Source organism: Heterodontus francisci, chromosome 15, assembly GCF_036365525.1.
Source record: "Heterodontus francisci isolate sHetFra1 chromosome 15, sHetFra1.hap1, whole genome shotgun sequence".
Lineage (NCBI taxonomy): Eukaryota > Metazoa > Chordata > Chondrichthyes > Heterodontiformes > Heterodontidae > Heterodontus > Heterodontus francisci.
The window spans coordinates 18,244,322-18,260,893 of record NC_090385.1 but is presented as its reverse complement, the minus strand read 5'-3'; the positions used below and the strand labels follow the sequence as shown (position 1 = coordinate 18,260,893).

Below are 16,572 nucleotides of genomic sequence, written 5' to 3'. Positions count from 1 at the left end.
TTACTAAGTGAGCAATTCTTTACGTGCCAGTCCCAACATGGATCCTGTTCTACACCCAATTCCCTGTTACAACCGAGGTGGGAGGAGTGCACTGTCGTTTCTAGTTCCAATTCTCCACAGGCCACAACATATATTTAAATGTTTACCCAGTTACCGATACAATCAATCATAGACTCTACTTTTATCCCAGAATAAAATACACCATCCAATACACCTTTAATAAACAACAAAATTATCAGTTTATTATAAAACAAGACATAACCAGTAACGAAGAAAAGCATTAACACAAGATTGAAATATGAAAGTTCCCTTTTACCTTAGCCCCTCACACAAATGTACTTCGGTTAACCGGAAAAAATTGAGATGTTCTCTTTACAGCTCTATTACAAAAAAAAAGCAGAAAAAGAATACTTTGGCCAAATACTTGCTTATTCTTGAAGAACAAAAGAGAGGATATGGAAAGATGTCAGATGTCCTTTTATTGATTTGGTGTCCCAAATACACATATACGGCTGTCACTGGGATCAATCTCTGGAGCAATTCAGTCACGTGGCATCTAGGATTTATCTGGCAGGTTTTTCCAGTGTCTCAGGAGAAATGCGGCAACTGGGAGTTTCAGGCAGGCCTTTCAGGAGGAATGTATCATCAATTTCTCTATTTCTTACGCGCGCTTGTTAGAAATTCGCAAAGAGATGGAAAAACTGGCAGGCTTCTCAAAGAAATGGGAAAGACTGAGTTGGGGTTTTGTCCTTCAGGTTGATGTGTAACCTTGTCTGTCCAAGGTGAAACCAAAACCAATCTCAAGAGTCAAGCCACCTGACCCCTATAAATCTTGACCTGTCACTTCTTCGTAAACATCTTCTCCAAGGCAAAAAGCCCCTTCTGGGTATTTATCTGAAGACAGGTTGACTTCCAGTACCTGTTGTTTGCAAACATGTCCAAAAGATCTACTGATTACCTTTTTTAAAAAAAAAACCACAAAGTCCAGCATCGATCGAATCCTTTTTTCAGTTTTAAAACTCAAGTCCTCAAAATTTAACCAAAAATTGGGAGGATTTTACAATGCAGCAAAGGAGATCCAAGAAACTGATAAAGAAATGAAGAATAGAATATGAATGTAAACTAGCAAAAAACATAAAAATGGACTGTAAAAGCTTCTATAGGTACATAAAAAGGAAACATTTGGCGAAGACAAATATAGGTCCATTACAGGCAGGCTCAGGAAAATTTATAATGGGGAATAGAAAAATGACAGAGAAGCTAAATGATTACTTTGTGTCTGTCTTCACAGGAAGATACTAGAAATTGCCCAGAATTAGAGATCCAAGGGACTCGGGAGAATGAGGAATTGAAGGAAATTAGTATTAGTAAGAAGGTTCTTTTGGAGAAATTAATGGGGCTAAAGGTTGATAAGTCCCCGGGACCTGATATTCTACATCACAGTGTGTTGAAAGAGGTAGCTATGGATCATTTTCCAAAATTCTATAGATTCTGGAACGGTTCCTGCAGATTGGAAGGTAGCAAATGTCACCCCACTATTTAAGAAGGGAGGGAGAGAGAAAACAGGGAATTAACCTTACATCAGTAGTAGGGAAAATGCAAGAATCTATTCTAAAGGATGTGATAAATGGACACTTGGGTAATAATGATCTGATTGGGCATAGTCAACATGGATTTATGAATGGGAAATCATGTTTTACGAACTCGTTAGAGTTTTTTTGAGGATGTTACTAACAGAATTGATAAGGGGGAGTTGGTGGATGTAGTATACTTATTTTCAGAAGGCTTTTGATAAGGTCCCCCACAGGAGTTTAGCAAAATAAAAGCACATGGGATAGGAGGTAATATACTGGCATGGATTAAGGATTGGTTAACAGGCAGAAAACAAAGTAGGAATAAACGGGGCATTCTCGCGTTGGCAGTCTGTGACTAGTGGGGTACCGCAAGGATCAGTACTTGGGGCCCCAGCTGTTCACAATATATATCAATGATCTGGATGTGGGGACCAGATGTAATATTTCCAAGTTTGCAGATGACAAAACTGGGCGGGAATTTGTGTTGTGGCAAAGATGCAAAGTGGCTTCAAGGGGATTTGGAAAGACTTAGTGAGTGGGCAAGAACATGGCAGATGGAGTATAATGTGGAAAAATGTGAGGTTATCCACTTTGATAGGAGGAACAGATGGGCAGAATATTTCTTAAATGGTAAGAGATTAGAAAGTGTAGATGTACAAAGGGACCTGGGTGTCCTCGTCAGTAAGTCACTGAAAGCTAATGTGCAGGTGCAGCAAGCAAGTAGGAAGGCTAATGGTGTGTTAGCCTTTATCGCAAGAGGATTTGAGTATAGGTACATGGATGATAGTAGTATGAAGGGTATGTAGGTAGTTTGATCCTAGAGTAGGTTAAAGGTTCGGCACAACATTGTGGGCCGAAGGGCCTGGACTGTGCTGTACTGTTCTATGTTCTATAGGAGTAGTGAAGTCTTGCTTCAATTGTATAGAACCTTGGTTAGACCACACCTGGAATACTGTGTGCAGCTTTGGTTCCCTTACCTTAGGAAGGATATTATTGTCATAGAGGGAGTGCAATGAACGTTCACCAGACTTGTTCCCGGGATGGCGGGACTGTCCTATGAAGAGAGATTGGGGAAATTGGGTTTACATTCTCTAGAGTTTCAAAGAATGAGAGGTGATCTCATTGAAACCTACAAAATACTTAAAGAGATAGACAGGGTAGATGCAGATAAGATGTTCCCCCTGGTTGGGGAATCTAGAACCAGGATACACAATTTCAAAATAAGAGGGAAGCCACTTAGGACCGAGATGAGGATAAATTTCTTTACTCAGAGGGTTGTGAATCTTTGGACGTCTCTACCCCCAGAGGGCTGTGGAAGTTCAGTCATTGAGTATGTTTAAAGCAGAGTTTGACAGATTTCTAAATACCATTGACATAAAGGGATAAGGGGACAGTGTGGGAAAAAGGCATTGAAGTGGATAATCAGCCATGATCGTATTGAATGGTGGAGCAGCCTCGATGGGCTGAATGGCCTGCTCCTATGTTCCTATGTACTTTTGTAACAGGATATACTTGCATGCTTTCTAGCAGGGTTGACTGGATAGCCGTCAGGAGTAGGAGCAATAGCTGTTCTTTTTCTCAGAATCATAGAATCATAGAAAGTTTACGCACAGAAAGAGGCCACTTGGCCCATCGTGTCTGTACCAGCTGAAAAACGTTCCACCCATTCTAATCCCACCTTCCAGCATTTGGTCCCTAACCCTGCAGATTACGGCACTTGAGGTGCATATCCAGACTTCTTTTGAATGAATTGAGGGTTTCTGCCTCAACTACCCTTTCAGGCAGTGAGTTCCATACCCCCACTAATCCTTCTACCAATCACTTTAAATCTATGCCACCTAGTCACTGACCTCTCTGCTAAGGTAAATAGGCCCTTCACATCAACTCTCGCCAAGCCCCTCACAATTTTGTATATCTCAATCAGATCTCCCCTCAGCCTTCTCTGTTCCAAGGAGAACAACCCCAGCTCGTCCAATCTTTCCTCATAGCTGCAATTTTCCAGTCCCGGCAACATCTTTGTAAATCTCCTCTGTACCCTTTCTAGTGCAATTACATCCTTTCTGTAATGAGGTGACCTGAACTGCACACACTACTCAAGTTGTGACCTAACCAATAATTTATACAGTTCCAGCATAACCTCCCTGCTCTCATATTCTATACCTCGGCTAATAAAGGAAAGGATTCCTTCTTAACCGCCTTATCGACCTGTCCTGCTACTTTCAGGGATCTGTGGACATTTACTCCTAGGTCCTTCACTTCCTCTATACCTCTCACTATTTTCCCATTTATTGTGCATTCCTTTGCCTTGTTTGACCTCCCCAAATGCATTACCTCACACTTCTCTGGGTTGAATTCCATTTGCCACTTTTCTGCCCATCTGACCAGACCATCAATGTCTTCCTGCAGTTGACAGCTATTCTCCTTGCTGTCTACCACACGGCCAATCTTTGTGTTGTCTGCAAACTTCTTGATCATGCCCTCCACATTTAAGTCCAAATCGTTAATATATACCACAAAAAGCAGGGGACCCAGTACTGAGCCCTGTGGAACGCCATTGGAAAAAGCCCTCCAGTGGCAAAAATACCCGACAGCAATTACCCTTTGCTTCCTGCCACCGAGCCAATTTTGTATCCAACTTGCTTAATTTCCCTGGATCCCATGGGATTTTATTTTTTTAACCGGTCTGCCATGTGGGACCTCGTCAAAAGCCTTGCTAAAATCCATGTAGACCACATCAACTGTACTACCCTCATCAATCTTCCTTGTTACTTCTTCAAAAAATTCGATCAAGTTGGTCAAAAAAATTCTTCCCTTAACAAATTCATGCTGACTATCCTTGATTAACGTGTGCCATTCTAAGTGACAGTTTATCAAATGTCCTTTAAGGAAGGAAATCTGCTGTCCTTACCTGGTCTGGCCTACATGTGACTCCAGAGCCACAGCAATGTGGTTGACTCTGACATGCCCTTTGAAATTGCCTAACAAGCCACTCAGTTATATCTAACCGCTACGAAGTCAATAAAAAAGAATGAAAGCGGATGGACCACCCAGCATCGATCTAGGTACCGGAAACGACAACGGCAAACCCATCCCTGTCAGCCCTGCAAAGTCCTCCTTACTAACATCTGGAGGCCAAAGTTGGGAGAGCTGTCCCACAGACTAGTCAAGCAACAGCCTGACATAGTCATACTCACGGAATCATACCTGACAGACAATGTCCCAGACACAGCCATCACCATCCCCGGGTATGTCCTATCCCACCGGCAGGACAGACCCAGCAGAGGTGGTGGCACAGTGGTATACAGTCGAGAAGGAGTTGCCCTGGGAGTCCTCAATATCGACTCCGGACCCCATGAAGTCTCGTGGCATCAGGTCAAACATGGACAAGGAAACCTCCTGCTGATTACCACCTACCGCCCTCCCTCAGCTGATGAGTCAGTATTCCTCCATGTTGAACAGCACTTAGAATCATAGAGTCATAGAGCCGTACAGCATAGAAACAGGCCCTTTGGCCCACCGCGTCCATGCCGACCAGAATGCCTGTCTATACTAATCCCACCTGCCTGCATTCATTCCATATCCCTCTATGCCTTGCTCATTCAAGTACCTGTCCAGATGCCTCTTAAATGTTGCTACTGTTCCTGCCTCCACCACCTCCTCTGGCAGCTCATTCCAGATAGCCACTATTCTTTGTGTGAAAATTTACCCCTTTGATCCCCTTTATACCTCCTCCCTCTCACCTTAAATCTTTGCCCTCTAGTTTTAGTCACCCCGACCATGGGAAACAGACTTTGGCTATTTACTCTATCTATGCCTCTCATAATTTTATATACCTCTATCATGTCCCCTCTCAGCCTCCTTCGCTCCAGGGAAAACAGACCCAGCCTACCCAATCTCTATTTATAACTCAAGCCCTCCAAACCAGGCAACATCCTTACAAATTTTTTCTGCACCCTCTCGAGCTTAATCACATCTTTCCTGTAGTGCGGCGACCAGAACTGCACACAGTTCATGTACAACTGTAACATGACGTCCCAACTCTTGTACTCAAGGCCTCGGCCGATGAAGGCAAGCATGCCATATGCCTTCTTTACCACCCTGTCTACCTGTGTTGCCACTTTCAGGGACCTATGTACTTGCACCCCAAGGTCTCTCTGCTCAACAACACTCCCCAGGGCCCTGCCATTCACTGTATATGTCCTGCCCTGGTTTAACTTCCCAAGTGCATCACTTTGCACTTGTCTGCATTAAATTCCATTTGCCAATCCCTTGCCCACTTTCTCAGTTGATCTATATCCTGTTGTAACCTTAGACAACCTTCTTCATTGTCCACTATACCACCAATTTTGGTGTCATCTGCAAACTTACTAATCATGCCCCCTACATTCTCATCCAAGTCATTAATATATATGACAAACAACAGAGGGCCCAGCACCGATCCCTGCGGCACACCACTGGTCATCAGCCTCCAATCTGAAAAATAACCCTCTACTACCACCCTCTGCCTCCTATCACCAAGCCAGTTTTGTATCCAATTGGCTAGCTCACCCTGGATCCCATGTGTTCGAACGTTCTGGACCAGCCTACCATGCGGGACCTTGTCAAAGGCCTTTAAAGTCCATGTAGACAACGTCCATTGCCCTGTCTTCGTCATTCCTCTTGGTCAACCTGGTGAAGCTACAACAGAGGACTTTGTGTGCGTAACTGCATAAGCAGCATGCAATAGACAGAGCTAAGCAGTCCCATAACCAACGGATCAGATCTGAGCTCTGCAGTCCTGCCACATCCAACCGTGAATGGTGGTGGGCAATTAAACAACTAACTGGCTCCACAAATATCCCCATCCTCAATGATGGGGGAGCCCAGCACATCAGTGCAAAAGATAAGGCTGAAGCAGTTGCAATTACCGCCCCATCAGTCTACTCTCAATCATCAGTAAAGTGATGGAAGGTGTCATTAGCAGTGCCATCAAGCGGCACTTGCTGAGCAATAACCTGCTCAGTGATGCTCAGTTTGTGTTCCGCCAGGGCCACACAGCTCCGGACCTCATTAGAGTCTTGGTTCAAACATGGAAAAAAGAGCTGAACTCAAGAAGTGAGGTGAGAGTGACTGACCTTGACATCAAGGCAGCATTTGACCAAGTGTGGCATCAAGGAGCCCAAGCAAAACTGAGGTCAATGGGAATCAGGGGGGAAACTCTGTGCTGGTTGGAGTCATACCTAGCGCAAAGGAAGATGGTTGTGGTTGTTGGAGGTCAATCATCTGAGCTCCAGGACATCACTGCAGGAGTTCCTCAGGGTAGTGTCCTCGGCCCAACCATCTTTAGCTGCTTCATCAATGACCTTCCTTCAATCATTAGGTCAGAAGTGGGGATGTTCGCTGATGATTGCGCAATGTTCAGCACCATTCGTGACTCCTCAGATACTGAAGCAGCCTTTTCACTGCAGCAGCTTTTTCGGGAGCAGAGAGTGCGAGCGAGTGAGCAGCTGGGAAGGTCAGTTTAAAGTAAACTTAATTTCCTTTTGTTTTTGGCGGAGACCAGGGGGCTGCTGGGTAAGTAAAACCCTATATATTTGAGCCGTTTCTGAACCCGAGACACTACACCTGTAGTGTCTCCCACCCGCCCTCCTCCTCTAACCAAAAAAAAAAGGACTCGGTGGTGTGTAGGTAAGGTAAGGCTTTTTCTATTTCTCTTTTTGTTTTATCGTGTGATTAGTTAAAAACTTTTCGTTCCTTTTTCATTTAACTAAGTTTAAGCTTAAGATTAAAAATGGCAGGAGATCTCAGACCCGTGACATGCTCCTCTTGCTCAATGTGGGAGCTCAGGGACATGGCTGATGTCCCTGACTCCTTCACGTGCAGGAAGTGTGTCCAGCTGCAGCTCTTGTTAGACCGCATGATGGCTCTGGAGCTGTGGATGGACTCACTTTGGAGCATCCGCGATGCTGAGGAGGTTGTGGATAGCACGTTTAGCGAATTGGTCACACTGCAGATTAGGATTGCTGAGGGAGAAAGGGAATGGGTGACCAAAAGGCAGAGAAAGAGCAGGAAGGCAGCGCAGGTGTCCCCTGCGGTCATCTCCCTCCACAACAGGTATACCATTTTGGATACTGTTGAGGGAGATGGCTCACCAGGGGAAGGCAGCAGTAGCCAGGTTCATGGCACCGTGGCTGGCTCTGCTGTTCAGAAGGGCGGGAAAAAGAGTGGAAGGGCTATAGTCATAGGGAATTCGATTGTAAGGGGAGTAGATAGGCGGTTCTGTGGTCGAAAACGAGACTCCCGAATGGTATGTTGCCTCCCAGGTGCACGGGTCAGGGATGTCTCAGATCGGCTGCAGAACATTCTGAAGGGGGAGGGTGAACAGCCAGTTGTTGTTGTGCACATAGGCACCAGTGATATAGGTAAAAAACGGGATGAGGTCCTACAAGCAGAATTTAGGGAATTAGGAGCCAAGTTAAAAAGTAGGACCTCAGAGGTAGTAATCTCAGGATTGCTACCAGTGCCACGTGATAGTCAGAGTAGAAATGAAAGAATAGTCAGGATGAATGCGTGGCTTGAGAGATGGTGCAGGAGGGAGGGGTTCAGATTTTTGGGACATTGGGACCGGTTCTGGGGGAGGTGGGAATATTACAAATTGGACGGTCTACACCTGGGCCGGACTGGAACCAATGTCCTTGGGGGTGCTTTTGCTAACGCTGTTGGGGAGGGTTTAAACTAATGTGGCAGGGGGGTGGGAACCAAAAGAGGTCAGTAGAGAGTAAGGATGTAGTAACTAAAGCCTGTAAGGAACTAGATAATGAAGTCAGCGTGACTAAGGGAAAGAGTAGGCAGGGAGCAGATGATGAAAGCAAAGGGACTGGTGGTCTGAGGTGTATTTGTTTTAATGCAAGAAGTGTAGTAGGTAAGTCAGATGAACTTAGGGCTTGGATTAGTACCTGGGAGTATGATGTTATTGCTATTACTGAGACTTGGTTAAGGGAAGGGCATGATTGGCAACTAAATATCCCAGGATACCGATGCTTCAGGCGGGATAGAGAGGGAGGTAAAAGGGGTGGAGGAGTTGCATTACTGGTCAAAGAGGATATCACAGCTGTGCTGAAGGAAGGCACTATGGAGGACTCGAGCTGTGAGGCAATATGGGCAGAACTCAGAAATAGGAAGGGTGCGGTAACAATGTTGGGGCTGTACTACAGGCCTCCCAACAGCGAGCGTGAGATAGAGGTACAAATATGTAAACAGATTATGGAAAGCTGTGGGAGCAACAGGGTGGTGGTGATAGGAGATTTTAATTTTCCCAACATTGACTGGGATTCACTGAGTGTTAGAGGTCCAGATGGAGCAGAATTTGTAAGGAGCATCCAGGAGGGTTTTCTAGAGCAGTATGTAAATAGTCCAACTCGGGAAGGGGCCATACTGGACCTGGTGTTGGGAAATGAGCCGGGCCAGGTGGTTGACGTTTCAGTAGGAGACTACTTTGGGAATAGTGATCACAATTCCGTAAGTTTTAGAATACTCATGGACAAAGACGAGAGTGGTCCTAAAGGAAGAGTGCTAAATTGGGGGAAGGCCAACTATACCAAAATTCGGCAGGAGCTGGGGAATGTAGATTGGGAGCAGCTTTTTGAAGGTAAATCCACATTTGATATGTGGGAGGCTTTTAAAGAGAGGTTGATTAGCGTGCAGGAGAAACATGTTCCTGTGAAAATGAGGGATAGAAATGGCAAGATTAGGGAACCATGGATGACAGGTGAAATTGTGAGACTAGCTAAGAGGAAAAAGGAAGCATACATAAGGTCTAGGCGGCTGCAGAAAGACGAAGCTTTGAAAGAATATCGGGATTGTAGGCACAATCTGAAACGAGGAATTAAGAGGGCTAAAAAGGGTCATGAAATATCTTGAGCAAACAGGGTTAAGGAAAATCCCAAAGCCTTTTATTCATATATAAGGAGCAAGAGGGTAACTAGAGAAAGGATTGGCCCACTCAAGGACAAAGGAGGAAAGTTATGCGTGGAGTCAGAGAAAATGGGTGAGATTCTAAACGAGTACTTTGCATCGGTATTCACCGAGGAGAGGGACATGACGGATGTTGAGGTTAGGGACAGATGTTTGATTACTCTAGGTCAAGTCGGCATAAGGAGGGAGAAAGTGTTGGGTATTCTAAAAGGCATTAAGGTGGACAAGTCCCCAGGTCCGGATGGAATCTATCCCAGGTTACTGTGGGAAGCGAGAGAGGAAATAGTTGGGACCTTAACAGATATCTTTGCAACATCCTTAAACACGGGTGAGGTCCCGGAGGACTGGAGAATTGCTAATGTTGTCCCCTTGTTTAAGAAGGGTAGCAGGGATAATCCAGGTAATTATAGACCGGTGAGCCTGACGTCAGTGGTAGGGAAGCTGCTGGAGAAGATACTGAGGGATAGGATCTATTCCCATCTGGAAGAAAATGGGCTTATCAGTGATAGGCAACATGGTTTTGTGCAGGGAAGGTCATGTCTTACCAACTTAATAGAATTCTTTGAGGAAGTGACAAAGTTGATTGATGAGGGAAGGGCTGTAGATGTCATATACATGGACTTCAGTAAGGCGTTTGATAAGGTTCCCCGTGGTAGGCTGATGGAGAAAGTGAAGGCGCATGGGGTCCAAGGTGTACTAGCTAGATGGATAAAGAACTGGCTGGACAACAGGAGACAGAGAGTCGCAGTGGAAGGGAGTTTCTCAAAATGGAGACGTGTGACCAGTGGTGTTCCACAGGGATCCGTGCTGGGACCACTGTTGTTTGTGATATACATAAATGATTTGGAGGAAAGTATAGGTGGTCTGATTAGCAAGTTTGCAGACGACACTAAGATTGGTGGAGTAGCAGATAGTGAAGGGGACTGTCAGAGAATACAGCAGAATATAGATAGATTGGAGAGTTGGACAGAAAAATGGCAGATGGAGTTCAATCAGGGCAAATGCGAGGTGATGCATTTTGGAAGATCCAATTCAAGAGTGAACTACACAGTAAATGGAAAAGTCCTGGGGAAAATTGATGTTCAGAGAGATTTGGGTGTTCAGGTCCATTGTTCCCTGAAGGTGGCAACGCAGGTCAATAGAGTGGTCAAGAAGGCATACGGAATGCTTTCCTTCATCGGACGGGGTATTGAGTACAAGAGTTGGCAGGTCATGTTACAGTTGTATAGGACTTTGGTTCGGCCACATTTGGAATACTGCGTGCAGTTCTGGTCGCCACATTACCAAAAGGATGTGGATGCTTTGGAGAGGGTGCAGAGGAGATTCACCAGGATGTTGCCTGGTATGGAGGGCGCTAGCTATGACGAGAGGTTGAGTCGATTAGGATTATTTTCATTAGAAAGACGGAGGTTGAGGGGGGACCTGATTGAGGTGTACAAAATCATGAGAGGTATAGACAGAGTGGATAGCAAGAAGCTTTTTCCCAGAGTGGGGGATTCAATTACAAGGGGACACGAGTTCAAAGTGAAAGGGGAAATGTTTAGGGGGGATATGCGTGGAAATTTCTTTACGCAGAGGGTGGTGGGTGCATGGAACGCTTTGCCAGCGGAGGTGGTAGACGCGGGCACGATAGCGTCTTTTAAGATGTATCTAGACAGATACATGAATGGGCAGGAAGTAAAGAGATACAGACCCTAAGAAAATAGGCGACATGTTTAGATAGAGGATTTGGATCGGCGTAGGCTTGGAGGGCCGAAGGGCCTGTTCCTGTGCTGTAATTTTCTTTGTTCTTTGTATAGAGATGCAGCAAGACTTGGATAATATCCAGCTTGGGCTGATAAGTGGCAAGTAACATTCGTGCCACACAAGTGCCAGGCAATGACCATCTCCAACAAGAGAGAATCTAACCCTCTCCCCTTGACATTCAGTGGCATTACCATTGCTGAATCCCCCACTATCAACATCCTGGAGGCTACCATTGACCAGAAACTGAACTGGAGTAGCCATGTAAATACCATGGCTACAAGAGCAGGTCAGAGGCTAGGAATCCTGCAGCAAGTAACTCACCTCCTGACTCCCCAAAGCCTGTCCACCATCTACAAGGCACAAGTCAGGAGTGTGATGGAATACTCTCCACTTGCCTGGATGGCTGCAGCTCCAACAACACTCAAGAAGCTCGACACCATCCAGGACAAAGCAGCCCACTTGACTGGCACCCCATCTACAAACATTCACTCCCTTCACCACCGACGCACAGTGGTAGCAGTATGTACCCTCCACAAGATGCACTGCAGCAACGCACCAAGGCTGCTTAGACAGCACCTTCCAAACCCACAACCTCTACCAACTAGAAGGACAAGGGCAGCAAATGCATGGGAACACCACCAAGTTCCCCTCCAAGTCACACACCATCCTGACTTGGAACTATATCGCCGTTCCTTCACTGTCACTGGGTCAAAATCCTGGAACTCCCTTCCTAACAGCACTGTGGGTGTACCTACCTCACATGGACTGCAGCGGTTCAAGAAGGCAACTCACCACCACCTTCTCAAGGGCAATTAGGGATGGGCAATAAATGCTGGCATAGTCAGTGACGCCCACATCCCATGAAATAATTTTTTTAAAATCCTGTCTCTCAGAATTGCTTCTAATAATTTGCCCATGACTGAGGCCAGACTAACTTCAGGGCACGAGTCCAGCTGAAGCATCCAAACAGTGATCTGATTTGGGATCTTTCTAGTCTATGTAGCACAACACCACACCAGATAGCGCATTTACTAGCAGAGCCATGGCCGGATGCTGTGAATGCCAGAATTAAGTATTGTCTCGTAGGGGAATTGAATACAAAAGCAGGGAGGTTATGCTTCAGCTATACAGGGCACCTGTGAGACCACATCTGGAGTACTGTGTACTGTATTGGCCTGTTTATTTAAGGAAGGTTGTAAATGCGTTGGAAGCAGTTCAGAGAAGTTTACTGGACTAATACTTGGAATGAGCGGGCTGTCTTATGAGGAAAGGTTAGACAGGCTTGGCTTGTATCCGCTGGAATTTAGAAGAGTAAGAGGCGACTTGATTGAAACATATAAGATCCTGAGGGGTCTTGACAGGGTGGATGTGGAAAGGATGTTTCCCCTTGTGGGAGAATCTAGAACTAGGGGTCACTGTTTAAAAATAAGGGGTCGCCCATTTAAGGCAGAGATGAGGAGAACTTTTTTCTCTCAGAGGGTTGTGAGTCTTTGGAATTCTCTTCCTCAAAAGGCAGTGGAAGCAGAGACTTTGAATATTTTTAAGGCAGAGGTAGATAGATTCTCGATAAGTATGGGGATGAAAGGTTATCGGGGGTAGGCAAGAATGTGGAGTAACCAGTTCAGCCATGATCTTATCTCAGCAGGTTTAATATATTTATCAATTCTTAGCTGGACGCTAGGTGGGGCATTTCAGCTACAGATTAAAACTTTTGTTCTCTCTTGTATGAGATCCCATGTCACGTACCTGTTCACATTTCATCCTTCAATTTTCCACCAAAATAACTGGTCCTTTGTGTTATTTGCTATGTATTGGAGCTTGCTGTGCACAAATTAGTTGCAGTGTCCCATGACTAAACAATGTCTTGAGGATGTTGTTATGACCTCAGTAGAGACTGTTCTCTTTAAAACAAGAGGTACAAATTCCCCAGGCCGATTAAAGAATTACATGACAAGGTTTCACATTTTAAGACTTTTACAATAACAGCCAAACTCAAAATCAACATGAACTAGACAGTACTTTGTACGTAGCTCATATACTAAATTACAGAGAAAATTATTTCTCATTAACTTATTAACACACTCAAAAACCCCACATCACATTTATATATTCCACGGTGTCCTCCTTGAAATGGTATCTTTGCAGTTAAAAGTCCCAAACTCCTCCAGTTGCAATGGGTTCGAACTCCCAGTCCTTCTCAAAGCCAACGTCCTGCTTTGTTCACTTCTTACGAACACATTTGACCAGACTTCCGTTAATAAGGCAATCTCTGGTGACCCCGTTGGTCTTTTCTCCTCCGCAAACCTCAACTTTCGAATGGGAGTTCAAATCTTAGCAGCCTTTTGCTCTCTCGGTGATCTGAGAAAAGCTGTTTTTTTCTCTCTCTCTCTTGGCTGCATAGTTCTGCTTGTTGGTCTTCCTTCCTTTCAGCCTCCAGACCCAGGAAAGCCTTTCGAATTTATCCAGATCAAAAGTCAGTAGTTGTTTGCCTTTTACAATTCTCAGAGACCATAGGTCTGACCATAGCAAAACCACCTGGGTCTTCCTTTGTTTCCAGGTGTTAAAAATTGCAACTCAGATTTGTATTTTAGAGACCTTGGCTCCCTGTTTACAATCTCAGAGTCTGGGAGAGCGAAACCCATTGTCCTTTAGGTGTTACAAGCTTGCACCCTGATTTCAAAAGGGTCTTTGATCTGGGTACCTTGTTCTCATGGTAACCAAGACCCCCTGACTTGTCTCTGGGCAGATTTGGTGTGAGATCACATGTCTCCCCAAATGGCCATTTTACACTGCATTAAAGATCACAGTTTTTAAAACATTACCATACTACAAAGTCCAGTGTTCATAACAATGTGAAGGGCATTATATAAACACAAGATCTTTATTTCCTAATGAAAGGGGGAAACGGTAATACAGGTAACACCATCTCATACTGCAAACATTCAGAAAGATGCTCTTAATTGTTACAACACTGTCCAAACATAACAAACAAAACTCTCTCAGGTGGAGTGTGAAACAGGTGGCTGATTCTATCCCATCAGTTCTGTACAGTCAGCAAACTTTGCTATCATGGCACATTTTTCCAGGCACTGTTAATTCCGCTAAACAATTCTTAGCTGGGCCACTAGGTGGGGCATTTCAGCTGCTGATCAGAACCTTTTGTGGTCTGTCAGCTGAGGGACATTCAGAAGCAGTGAATCTCAACAACAACTTTCACTTATTTAGCACCTTTAACGTAATAAAGCACCCTAATGTGCTTCACAGGAGCATTATAAAGCAAAAGCTTGGTCAAAGAGTTAGGTTTTAAGGAGCGACTTCAAGGAGGAAAGAGAGGCGGAGAGATTTGGGAAGGGAATTCCAGAGCTTGGGATCCAGGCCAGGGCTCTGCAACCTTTTTTTTTAAACCTGAACAGCCTTTTAAAAAAAAAAATTGGGGAAAATAAACTATTGGGAGCTGCAAGATGAAATTTTGGCATTTCTAAACCAAATACTTGGCAAATTGCCAAGTATCTTTGGTAGAATCCATAATTTGTATATATTATAAATAAAATACATGTATTGAATTTTTGTAAAACCTGTTCTTGGAACCAAAGGCATTATCTATAAGCATGGTGTGGCTATACCACTTGAACAGGTTTATTTAGAGCACGAATCATTTGAAACCGTAAAGTGCAGCATAATGATTAGCTTTTTATCCCCACAATAAAATCAAGGCTCTTACTTATCTTGACTTATTTGTTTTTAGGCTTTTTTCATGTTAATGCCATCCAACTGGAAAAGGTTGGGAGCCGCAAATGAGATGTTAAAGAGGCGCATGCGGTACGGAGCTGCAGGTTACAGACCCCTGTCCTTGGCAGCTGAAGGCACGACTGCCAATGGTGGTGAAATTAAAATTGAGGATTAGATGAGTGCAGATATCTCGGAGGGTTGTGGTGCTGGAGGAGATTACACAGGTGGGGAGGGTCGAGGCCACGGAGGGACTTGAAAACAAGGATGAGAATTTTAAATCGAGTTGTTGCTTAATGGGGAGCCAGTGTAGGTCAGTGAGCACAGGGGTGTTGGGTGGACGGAACTTGGCGCAGGTAAGGAGAGGGGCAGCATCTCCTGTTTACCTGTTCTGTGTGTGTGGAAGGACCTACTTTCCCGACCCTCACTGTCAAACACAATCACTTTAATTAAACAAAATCAGGGAAATCGACAAACTAAATGCTGAATGGCAGCCAGGCCTACTGGCTTTGTGCTGCCTCCCCTTTGGGTATGTCCAGCTGCCTGATCCAACAGCAGGGTGAGATTCATGGACAGGTGTCATAACAATGTTGCATTTCTATAGTGCTACAGCAATGTGCAGAGCACTTACCAATAAGAGGGACACAACAGACCAGGGAGCGGAGGGGGGGGGGGGTGGCGGAGTGAAGGGAAATGGCAGCGCAGAGGAAAGTGTGCAGGTAATCATGGCTGAATGAGCATTCACCACTAGTGCAGTGCTTAGAATGAGGTCAAGGAAGACCCCAAGGTAAGAGGAGCGGAGGGTATATTTGGGGACATAAGGCAGGAGGAAATCAATAAGGAAGAGTGGGGCAAGGCATGGCAAGATTTGAAAACCAGGAACAAGAATCAGCCCCGTAGAGCTTGGAGAGGACAGGGACGGTGGGAGTGCACAGCTGGGTGAGATGTACCTTCTAGAGGGTTGAGGGAGTGAGCCTGGTGAGGTGAGTGTTAGAGAGGCCTCGAAGTAACTAAGGTTTTGCTGTGCGGGGTGGGGGGGTGGTGGAGGGGCTGGCGTGGGAGTTGGAGCAATAGCAGCGCAGTGTTGTGGAGATAGAAAAGGGGAGTTCACGAGAGAAAGGAAGCTGAAACCAGGGTTAAACCAGGAAGTTAAAGTTCTACATTTACCGAGTCTAACCGGGGGTAGCTATAGAGGGTAATGGGAGTCGAGAGGCATGAGGCACTGGTATACAAGTGGCAGCCAGAAAGCAAAATCTGGTTTTGCCGACGTTTAGTTGAAGGAGGTTCTGGTTCATCCGGTTCTTGACGTTGAACAGGCATTTGGAAAGTCTAACAAACTCCTTTTGGATCACTGGAGTGGACACGAGTAGCGTGGCGCATTGTCAGCATGTGCAGGTTGGCCCCATATTTGACGAGTACCACAGGAAGATGGGAGAAGGAAGGAATGGTCAACCGTGGGCTTGCTCATTGTGTTGTCAGTGCCCGGATAATGTGAGGTGGATGGAAATAAACAAATTGTGGACAGAACATGAAAACAAGTCAGCACTAGAGATAGTGTTAACACAACCGTCTG

The 16,572-nt window shown here is 45.2% G+C and overlaps 1 protein-coding gene across 2 annotated transcripts in view; it reads left to right on the top strand.

Annotated features, from left to right (window-relative positions):
• The window catches only part of LOC137377507 (A-kinase anchor protein 17B-like), a 35,940-nt gene that overhangs the window by 10,195 nt on the left and 9,173 nt on the right, over nucleotides 1-16,572 (top strand). The gene's annotated exons all lie outside the window — the stretch shown is intronic.